This window comes from Drosophila elegans, unplaced genomic scaffold, assembly GCF_018152505.1.
Source record: "Drosophila elegans isolate 14027-0461.03 unplaced genomic scaffold, ASM1815250v1 contig_468, whole genome shotgun sequence".
NCBI classification, from domain to species: domain Eukaryota; kingdom Metazoa; phylum Arthropoda; class Insecta; order Diptera; family Drosophilidae; genus Drosophila; species Drosophila elegans.
In genome coordinates this window covers 4,834,082-4,844,664 of record NW_024545855.1, presented here as the reverse complement: position 1 = coordinate 4,844,664, position 10,583 = coordinate 4,834,082, and the positions used below count along the sequence as shown (strand labels likewise).

The following is a 10,583-nucleotide window of genomic DNA, read 5'->3' as shown; positions in this document are numbered from 1 at the left end:
CCGCTAAATTTTTGGACTGTGGTCAAAGACTTTTATGATTTCTAGAGAAATAAGTTATCCCATTTTATTGTCGTGTGGAATTATTAACTTGTTTATTGGCTTAAATGTTCGAAAGTTGGTAGAGGTTGTAATTGATTTATTGTTGATTCTTTAGTCCCTGTTTTTTTTTTATTTATATTTACTGTTGTTGCAATTTCTTTGGAAAAGATTTATAGAAATAAAATATGAAAATCACGGTTTTTATTGTTCTTTTCATATCCAGTTTTAAGTTAATAAGTAAAAAATCGAGTCAAAAGGAGAATCAAAGTACAGGTTGATGTCTTCGCTATTAGTTTTGGTCATTCTAGAGATTTATACTAATGTTTAGTATATTTTCGTTTTTCCTATTGTACCGTTCCAGCAAAAAAAAATGATTGGCATGGTGTTTATTAAAAAAATTAAAAATTAAATCAACGATAAAATTTACGTTCAGAGTTAAGTGGGCGGGCAAACTGCTATAAACGGTTAACCGCTAACTTAACGGGAAAGAGAGTCGATAGAGAGGAGAGAAAAAAAGCACCAGTGCCAGAGAACAGCGATAGTCTTTGCAGGCAATCGATGTATCGAACGCATCTTGGATGTTTCCCCACCCCTAGCCGAACGCGATCATTTGTTTTTGTAGTCGAAAAAATTAAATTTATTTTCTATTTTCAATTTACATGTTGCCCAGCCAACCGAAACAGAGAGCAAGTCAAAAAAGCGCCATTTAGCCGGAATCCACAAACCTGGTCAGTTTTGTTCAAAGTTCGAAATTCAAAATCGTCGATTTTGTAACGGCAATGTTAAATCGTCGTTTTCCTTACATTCCTATGTTAGTTCAGTTATGTTAACGAACGATGGATAGTGAGCAGCGCGGCAGAGTAGAGATGGGAAATCATCGGTGTTGCCCCGCCAAACATCGATGAAACCGATGCTTTAAAAACATCGCTGACAGCGATGTTGGCATCGATGTTTCTCCACCTCTAGTGATCATTTGTTTTTGTTGCCAGCGAAAAGTGAGCGGTTCGAGTCTTTAATCGTAGTGGTGAATGCAAGTGCAGTCAGGAATTAAAGTCAATAAATCATCAGCGATCGGCTGTTTTGCATTTGCGAGAGTGCTCTGCGCTGAAAGTTATACGAATTAACTAAAACTGCGTTTCGCGTGCCCGAATCATCGACGAATAAAAGCAAAAAGGAGGTGCGCAAACAAAGCTCTTGCCGCCAAACGAGCAGCTGACGAATTCGTGGGAAGAAACGTGCGCAATTAACGCCGGATTTGCGTTTTATGTCACTGGGAGTGGAAATGCCGCTTGTATACCCAGTTTCAATTTGACATTCGGAAACTACTCTTTTTTTGTGCTTCGTTTCGGTCCCGTTCCATTAGTTTTAGCTTTTTGTGTTCTTCTTTGCTCTTTCTTCGCGTGCTTCGTTGTTTTAAGGAAATCCTTCCCGGTGTATTACCGTTCGGTGGTGCAAACACCTGGTAAGGGGTCAGGATTCCGCGGAAAAGCATAACAAAATTACTCGGTCCACTTTAATCGTTGTGTTTTTGTGCGATCTTCTTGTTTCAGTATAACACGGATTACAAAAATTAAACGCAAAACGAAACAAATTGCAAATGTTTAATGTTCTTGAGGGCAAAACAAGTGAGGAAATTAAATACTTGTATTTTAAATGTGTGCTTAAATTCCGAAAACATTTTTTAATTTAAAATGCCAAATAATGCCAAATTTATTATTGGATATTAGTATATTTAGAAAGTTTCCAACACGGATTCGATTTATATAAATTAATTGCAAAAATAATGCTATAAGTCTAAGAAATAATAAACCAAGGCTAATTAGCACACAGTAAATGCTGCAATTAAATATAAAGTTTTTAAGATTTCTAGAATTAATTAAATTGCTCTCACTCTTTCTTATGTTTTAATTTAAAAGATGTCATATACATAACATTTAAAATATGTCACCATTGTTTGCCGCCCGATTCTCGAGTTTTCAAAAACGTTTTATCCTCAATTTCTTTATATGTATGTCGAAAGTTGCAGTGATTACATATTTTATTTGACCCCAAAGCCTGGGGTCTTTCCTAAATCGTGTCTAAATTTTCAAAGTGTATGAAATATACTATACGGCATTTCCTCCGTTTTACGTTTAAATTGAATAAGAAATTGAACGAATAAGAAGATTCACTGAAAAGAGCAAGTTGCTGCCTCCTGCTCACTGATTTGTAAGTCTCTCACTCTTCCACAGTTTTGCTTGCATGTTTAGTTTTTACCTATTATTTTACCCATCTGTTTATTAATACTTTTTTATCATTACTGCTTTACACTCTGGACTGCTCGTTTTCAAATTCGGACAATCGTGCTTTTTTTTACCTGCAGCCGCCTACGCACCACTTTATAACTCCCTCTCTGTCTTTAAAATACGATGTATTTGTCCTGCATTTCAAAGTTTTAATTGTTTTTCACGTGTAGTTTATCTATTCTCTTTGTTCACTCCTGCGTTTGCATTTTACCGCCACTTCTTTTGCATAATTTCGCTGACTCATTGACATGCCCAATGTAATTTTCATAATTTTGGAACTGTTATCCTCTTCCCCTGCCATCGCTATTTTGGTCGCTTTACTTTGCTTCGATGTGGTTTTGTGGTTTTGACCACACATTCGTACACCTGACTTTGACTGTTGCTCCATGTATGTTTTTCATTTTGTTGACATTTTGAGCTGCAATTTCACCTGCGGCTTGGGTTAGGAGAACTAGGAATTGGGATCTAGAGCTGGTTATTTGGTTTCATTTCACTCGCGGTTTAATATGATTTTGCTGATTTTGTGAGCGGTCGGCTTAATGCCTTATAAAAAATATTAAAGTATTTTTTAAAGAGTGTTCTTCTATTTGAATATGTGATAAATTATTTGCAAATTTAAAAAACTATGTTAGTTAGGCTATTGAATTTTAGACAACCCTTATTAAATATTAAACAATTATATTCGTATATTGGTTTCTGGATTTTACGAAATGAAAATATGTTTCAAGGGATCAAAAATTACTTGTTAATATTTGTATAAAGCTAAAAATAAATAGCCAATTAAGTATTTAAATTTAACTAATGCATACAACCTTAGGATTTTTTTTCCGTCTGGTTGGTCAACCATTAATGAGCCTTAACGCTTGTACATCATTTGTAACTCGCACTCTCTTGTTTCAAAATACGCAAAAATACACATGGATCCAGTGTCGTACAACTAGCGCCGTTATTTTAGACTCAAACGACTCATTTAAAGAGTGCTTCGGCATGGGAGAGTGGGTACGAGGGGCAGCGGGGGAAGTGCAGGGCGACGTCGAGTCGAGCGTAATTTGCAAACAAAAAGCCATTAAAATATCAAATTAGCGTCTGGCCTGGGCTTCGAGTGCGGTCTCCAATTGTCGTCGACGCCAGTTTGCGCCTGCCACGCCCCCTCTTCCGCCTCCCTCCTTCGACAGCCACTGCTCCACCTCTGTACTTTTGTTTGTGCTCTCCCATCGCATCGTGCAAAATCGAAAGTAAATGAAATGTAGCACCCGCATGTGCTGCGTTCCGTCATCAATTTGTTGATTAACAGTTGTCAGTCCTGAACCCACCGCCCATTCGCCTGCCACCTACTGCCCTGCCTTAAATTATTATCACTCCGATAAAAGTCGCGTGTGTTTAAGGCCCTGTGAGAAATATTCAAAGCGGTTCTCAATTTATTACATTTTAAATGGAAATTGTTTTACCAGTCAGGGGTAAAGTGAGCCAAAGTGAGTAACAGGTAGAAGTGAGTGCAACCAGATACAGGTAATATTCTTGAATAGGATTCCTGCCAATAAGTGCCATGTGGCTCCGTAGTTTTCTGTGTGCTCATAAGTAGCTATCAAGAGCGTTTTTTAGCTACGCTTATCAGTTATTTAAAAAAAAATGTTGCCGCTGCGAATGTCTCGTTTGCCTTTTCTAGATAACAGAATTTACAAGCCGCGTTAAAATCCATTTGTTTCACTGCCAAGGCTGAATGCGTGCCGCAATAAAAACACATTAAAAACAAAACAGAACCGAAAACTGAAACACGTTTTACCTGTACTGCTATCCAATCTGAGTCACTGGGTTGAAAGAACTTCGCTGGGTATGAAGCGAGTAAAATGACTATTTAAAATTTACAAAAAAGCCAAAAGAGCAGCAATCAAATCGTCAGGGAAAATTTATGATGGTCACCCAAACCCCTTGCAAACTGCGCCGAGAATAAATCCGGACTGAGAGCTATCTCGATCAATGGATTGGATCGTTCTGGCAGACAGAGACATTTCCCTGCTCCATATTTGGACAAGCTGCCGTCTCCCTTTCGCCGATGCGAAAAGTTCTGGAGCCACGCTTGCGCGTTTTGCCTCGGTTTTTGTTTTGTTATATTTTTGGTCTTAGGCCTGTGTTGTTGTGCGCGTACCCTTCCCAACTCGTAGTTATACCCAAACGCGTTTCATAAATTATCGAGTTGAATGCCCAGTTTCGAAATTTCAACGGGCCTGACCTTGAGCACAAATTTTCGGAGCTTCGGGCTTCGCCCTCGTGTTTTTAAGTATTTGCGATTGTATCTGCATTCATATGGTTTTAATACTCTACATTCAATGAGAGTACACTGAACTGCTAACTAAGTTAATAATAATAACTTTACTTTTAAATATTTTTGTAATGCAAATCTATCGCCATAAAATAAATATAAACTATAAATATATTTCAATACTTAACCTTTTAGTTTTGATAGTTTGTTGATAGTTTAATATTAAGAGTTTTAGTTTTTAGTTTTTTAGTTTAGTTTTTTAAAATATTAATGTCAGACCTTTTCATATTGAACACTATGTGTTTTTCTCGCTAAAAGCTCTCTAAAAAAATGCTGTAATATAATTTGAATTAATAACAACCAAACATCATTTTGAATAGCGCAGTATTTTGTGTTCGTGTGCTGTTGGATTGCTTTGAGCCTAGTTCTCTTGTAGTTTCTCCATTTGCGTTTTTCTCCAATCTGTGCTTTCAAGCGCTGCGATGACTGTCGCGCTCTCCATACTTCTGTTACAGTCTGTTTCTCACAGCCGATGGCTGGAAAGGGAACAGTCGAGGAGGCCAAAATTCAGGGACAACTGCACAAAGCCTTTTCGCGTTGGTTAATTAACGCAGCCATACAAATTAACTAACGCACATGCGTAACCCAAAACACAAAAGACGAGGCGGAGATTGTCCGCTTGAAAATGATTAAAAACGCTCATTTTTTCCTTTACTCTTACTCTTTAAACTTGGTTCTCTGAAAAAGTGCGTGAGTCTGGTAACTGAAACCGGTTTAGGGCCCTTGAATTTGGCAATTCAAAGATATAGAAAAAGAAAACAAACTAGCGGGAAGGTCGAAATTATTAGGATTGATGCCGTTAAAATCTCAAAACTATATGAATATATGTATGTACGTACAAACAAGAGATTTAATTATGTTTGGATATTTCACTGATTTTTCTGACGAAACTCGTAAAACATGAAAGGTTGATCAACACACTCGCGCGGAAAAAGTTGATAGAATAAAAAGTCTTTTCGAAAAACATCCACGCCACACTTTTGCCTCACATTTTCGATTCATCTAGTAGATGGGCACCAAAGCGAAAATATTTATTGATATTTTGTGTGATGGATCAGTTTTGCTTGGCTTACTCGGGAGGGTGAGTAGCATGCGTCGATTTGTTAAGGTGATGATGTGCATGCAAATGAACAAAGCCCTTGAGCATCATGATGATTCTGACTGTCAAATTATGTGGCATTTTGTGGCATGTGTGGGGCCATGCATCATTGGGGATTTTCGCTGCATAATAGACCGCTCATATGGCCCACATACTAACGGACATATGAATTAAGCGAGTTGATGATTGCCGTATTGACACTCATTCTATCATCAAATATATATACTATATATATATTATAAATTTGCAGTATTTTAATATTTTATTCATTATCATAACTTTAGTGTACCATTTTATTTTTTATCAGACTACACGTATATGTCAAACACAAGCTTGACAACTTAAATATCACACGCGGTTTGTGGACGGATAAATTTGATTGTCTGCGACTGTCTGCGAGTGTGTTTGCCTTTGATTGATAAGAAAGTAAAACGACAGCTGCTAGATGTTTTTTCAGCTTCTTAGGTTGCGGGCTAAAGAAAGGGGTTATATGCTTGTGTGTAATAAGGGGTGCAATTTGCTGGTTAACCTACAAGAGCGCAGTGTCAAGAGAGCGTGTTAGAATGGAACAACATCTTTAAGGTTCTTGGATAGTACCTAGGGTGGAGGGCGAAGTGTCAAGAGAGCGTGTTAGATTGGAAAAACATCTTTAAGGCTCTTGGATAGTGCCCTTGTGCCATTTTTCCAATTAAGCTTCATAAATTGCAACACAAACAAGAATGGAAGCAAACTTTTTCAAGCCGAAGTTCATATACACTTGCAGCTTTTGCAAATATAAAATATTCTTAAAAACATTAAAATTATGATTTACTTGAAGCTGTGATGATTAATAGTTCCTATGACAGCTACATGATATCGTTTTTCGATTTTAATAAAATTAAAAGCGTAATTTTGAACTGTCAAATTATTAATTAATCAAAAAGAAATGCTAAAAAAAATTCCAAAATAAAAAATAAAAAAGTTAAATTTTTCAAATTTGTTTTTAAAATATATTTATTGTTCCCATGGGAGCTATATGATATAGTCGTCCGATTTTGATGAAATTTAGACCATAATTCTAAAACATTTAACCATTGCTATTTGTCGGAGAACTAAACAAAAAATTAAAATATATATACTTAATAGGGTCGGATATGTCTCCTTCACTGTGTTGCAAACTTCTGACTGAAATTATAATACCCTCTGCAAGGGTATAATAACATAGTTTTTTAATATACTCTTTATCCACATGTTTTCTACACAAAATTGCTAAAACCTCAAATCAAACATATAAATAAATCATTAAAATAAATGAGACACCACAACAGACTCTATACTTACTGTGCATGGATATGCATATATATTTTATATGCTCGTTGTGGTGTGAAACTTTTTGTTCTACTTTTTCGGCTTTGTTTATTGTTTTATTTATTTATTGGCTCACCCCCACTTAATATATAATAATCTGTCTGTCCCTAAAAGCGGTTTAATAGCCCAAATTTTCTATTTCTTTCTCCTGCACATTATCTGTCTCCATCTTTTTTCTTGTCTTTCTGTTGTTTTGTTAGCCTGTTTGCCCTGTCCAATCGCGCTTTTTGAAATGTTTTTTAAACATTTATACAATAATTTCAAATGCCATTTTCAACATACAAAATATTCTATAAATGTATACACACTGTATCATGTTAAAAATGTATTCTTCTTCATCAAATTGGCTGCTTTACCCGGCTAAAGAAACTTTTCGTGAGCAAATACTGCATATTTCCCAATTTCCTACGCCGACTTGATTGAGTGCTTAATAATGATCTCAACACATTGTTGCAAAAAAGCGATAAATCTTTTGATTCACTTTAACTTCCCATTTATCTCTGTGCCTTTTCTTTCTCTCTGCGTCAAATTTCTTCTTGCAAGCTTTACCAAGATTATGCCCTGCATTATATAATTATAAATAAAACACCACTCCAGAACTCCTACGATATATATTGATATAAACGAAACTTTTGTCTCTTATGAGAATTGTTCTGTTCTGTTTCGATTCTTACAGGCACCCATCCGCTCCCCCTTCTACTAGTACAACTACTGCTACTAGCACCACTAAACCAACATCACCAAACCACCAGCACCACCGTCGCGAACGTGTGTCGTGTGCAATGTTAGTGTCTCTCGAACTAGCCAAGTGACCAGCACAGCGCATAGAATATATTGTCTATTAAAATCCAATGCGTATTGAAAAATAATCAAATAGATACCAAATCTTTTTGTTGACATTCAATGTGAGAAGTCATAATCCCTAAGCCTTAGATGAATGTCAAATTTTAATTTATTAGAGTGCTTCGACCAACGAATTTAATTTCTGTGGAATATCCATTGAATTGCCAGCCAATTAATTGCCCGATTTCAAGTGAATTTGTGCTCTCATAAATTATCAGAAGAAGAATACCCATCTATAAATAAATAACTGTATCGGATATAGTATACTTATTTTTAGTTTTTGTTTTGATTTTGGGTTGCCTATCGTATATGGCTCAGTTACCACATTTTAATTTTTAAAATAGTTTGCCCGTTACTAAACGTTGCCATCGAGCCGAAATCATTAACCACAATTTATAGAAGGCGCCAGCGCTGAATGCGGCCCCACATGAGTTGGTTCCATTAAAGTGGGTGAGTAAATCAGATGCATATCTTATCACATAAATCTACACACATATCTGATTTCCCTTTTAATTTTAGCCAGCCACACAGAAATATCCGTTGGGGGGTTCAGCTGTCACATAAATCCATTCATGCATTTTGACTTTGACAATGAGTTGGCTCCTTGAGCTTCCTGGAATTGTGTGGCAGCTATTAAAAACAATTCTGTCGCATAATGTAGACAATGCGTTTCAATCATGGTTTTTAATTCATTCATTCTCGGGAGTATTCTTTACAGCTTGTCTATAAACTCTTGAACCTATAACAAAAGTTTAATATAGTAAAAAAAAAGATTTTTTGACTTTTTTAAAATGGAATATGTATTTTTGAAGTTGTAAAAAATATCTGAAGTAGACGTATATGCCATGCGTATTTCCTATAACTTTTGGCTTGCAAAAGAGCAATCACTTGCCTTTTGCGAATCTATTTTTTATGCGTTGTAATATTTTATTTGACTCCTGGGCTGCGTTTCATTTATGCGCGAACAGAGCGGCTAGAGCTCGTTTGCATGCCAAATAGAGTTTCTCTGGATGGTTCTGCAAGCTCTACTCGACTGAAAAACAAGAAGATTACCAGTCCCATGCTTCTGCTCTCGGTATTTTTCGCTGAATAGCAGGTTCCGCACTTAAAGTTTGTCTCACAATTGCAATAGCATTTTGCATGAGTCCTTGCCCATAAGACTTTATAAGGGTTTGTGAACTAAGTAAATTAATTTTCAACGAAGATCTTGATGCAAAACATTATAAACACTTTTATTGTACATCGTAACATAGTTAATGCCATAGTTCAAATTTGAAATCAGTTCCTTAAAGTAGAAAGTTAAAAAAATGTTAAAACATTCAGATAATATTCTTGAATTTTGCATAACATATTTTCATTGTTAGACAAATTTTCTTCAAAAATAAGTAAACAAGTTCAACATTTTTAATTGAAATTTCTACGTTTTGTTGCGGCTACTTTTCAAGCTAATTTTGATGCTTTGATGCTAGTATCGTCGGATCGGCAAAAATAAACAAAGACAATAAAATTCGAAGAAACGTAGCGTATAGCCCAACTACTTTTCAAGCTTTGAATGTATAAATTTTGCATCACCACCAACATCATCAGCAGCCTCCAAATGACAGATCATCAGACTTAGCTCTCTTATGGTTTTTTAAGCGGCTCCCACGCGTTTTTCATTTCAGCTGTTCGGATGAGAAATAAAATGCTGTAAACTCCCCGAGCAGCCCTCAAGAGCAGAAGCAAACTATGAAATGCGACATAAATGTGCGGATGGCAACAGAGAGGATATTTGTGACAGGGAGCTGGAGAGACTAAAGACCCATTTACATGGCCTCAGCAGTTTTAAGTGCATTTGGACATTAGCCGAGCAAGACAAAAATCTGAGAGTTGCCGAGGGGCTGGTTCCCGTTGCTTGTTGCTTCCTCCTCATTTCACAGTCGGGTAATTTGCCATAGAATTTATTTCAATTGCTCTTAAACGAAATAAAATGTTCCGATTGCAATGTTCACTGTGGTGAACATACGATGACGACATCATCATCACCCATCACCTAGAGCAAGTCATTAGAAATGTGGCATGCGCATCCCAGCTCGAAAGCAATGTAGATTCTAGGCAAATTTACCTCTGTGCATATTAATGTTCACTTGTTTTCTAAATTACAATTTTTAATCTGATTGTTTTTAATATTGTTTGAATATTCACTTGTTTTCTAAATTACAATTTTTAATCTGATTAATATAAATTTGACAAAATATTGTTTGAATATGATGACTAATAATAATGAAAATATTTGTTAGTTCGGAATCTGTTTTAATTAATGTAATTTTTGTTTCGCTATTTTTGTTTTTTTTAGGAATCAAAAGAAATTAAAAAATTACCAGGCAGCAACTGTTCTGGCTTACATCAGGAATCACCTTATTTCGATGACGACACACCTGTTGCTGCTTCCTTCTTGGCCTGTAAAGATATCATTAAATTTCACTTAAGCGGTTCAAAGAGCCGCAGAATGCTCTGGACAACGCTGATAACGACAGCTTCAATAGAAAAGGCAATTCGTGTTGCCGAGCGGTAGGGAGAATTTGCTCGCGCGCCAGGCCACGTCCAATCTCCTGCCAGCGGCAGCGAGTGCCAAAAAAGAAGTGGTTTAGTTTTTGCATTTGTTTTTCGC

The 10,583-nt window shown here is 36.2% G+C and overlaps 1 protein-coding gene and 1 long non-coding RNA gene across 4 annotated transcripts in view; one reads left to right on the top strand and one right to left on the bottom strand.

Annotated features, from left to right (window-relative positions):
* The first annotated feature begins 1,028 nt into the window (after positions 1 to 1,028).
* The window catches only part of LOC108143115 (polypyrimidine tract-binding protein 1), a 143,653-nt gene continuing 134,098 nt past the window's right edge, over positions 1,029 to 10,583 (top strand). For 2 of the 3 annotated variants that reach the window (XM_041709028.1, XM_041709027.1), the window contains exons 1-2: positions 1,029 to 1,664; positions 2,060 to 2,247. The gene's annotated coding sequence lies outside the window, so the exon portion shown is untranslated. Of the gene's footprint in view, positions 1,665 to 2,059; positions 2,248 to 7,766; positions 8,384 to 10,583 lie in introns of all 3 variants that reach the window. The other variant, XM_041709026.1, reaches the window with a different exon arrangement.
* LOC121467537 lies at positions 3,704 to 4,592 on the bottom strand. Its single transcript, XR_005977594.1, has 2 exons — positions 4,108 to 4,592; positions 3,704 to 4,040 (listed from the first exon to the last, which is right to left on the bottom strand). It is a non-coding gene; the product is annotated as an uncharacterized LOC121467537 (long non-coding RNA).